Raw genomic sequence first — 741 nt, forward strand, 5'->3', positions numbered from 1 at the left:
TCTCCCTTGGCAAGTTTATAGATGGCCCCCAGATTCCCTCTCAGCCTTCTCTTGTGGAGGCTGAACAGGTTCAGATCCCATAGCCTATCCTTGTAGGACCTGCCCTGCTGCCCCCTGATCATGCAGGTGGCCCTCCTCTGGAACCTCCTGATGTTGTCCACATCCCTCCTGGAGTGTGGCGCCCAGCACTAGACACAGTACTCCAACTGGGGCCTGACCAAGATCTCATAGAGGGGGAGGATCACCTCCTTGGACATGCTCGTGATACATCTATGGATGCATGACAAGGTGCGGTTAGCCTTTCTGACCCCATCCTCACATTGGCGGCCCATGTTGAGTCAATAATGACTCCAAGATCCTTGTCTGCCTCTGTGCTGGTGAGAGGGGAGTTCCCCAGCTTGTAGGTGTGCTTCTGGTACTTCCTCCCCAGGCGCAGTACCTCGCACTTGTCAGTGTTGAAACCTATCCTATTCTCATCCTCCCACCCCATATCCTGTCCAGATCTGATTGCAGCTTGTCCCTCCCCTCTAGCATGCCCACCCCCCCCCACCTCTTAGTGTCATCTGCGAATTTGAACAAGGTGCTGTTCGCTCCATCATCCAAGTTGCTGATGAAGATGTTGAACAGTGCAGGCCCGAGGACCAAGCCCTGTGGAACCCCACTGCCCACATCCCTCCAGGTCAAAAACGACCCATCCACCACCACTCTCTGGGTACGGCCCTCCAGCCAATTGGCAACCCA

This window comes from Gavialis gangeticus, unplaced genomic scaffold (assembly GCF_001723915.1).
Source record: "Gavialis gangeticus isolate Ggan-Ray unplaced genomic scaffold, GavGan_comp1, whole genome shotgun sequence".
In the NCBI taxonomy this organism is placed as follows: Eukaryota; Metazoa; Chordata; order Crocodylia; family Gavialidae; genus Gavialis; species Gavialis gangeticus.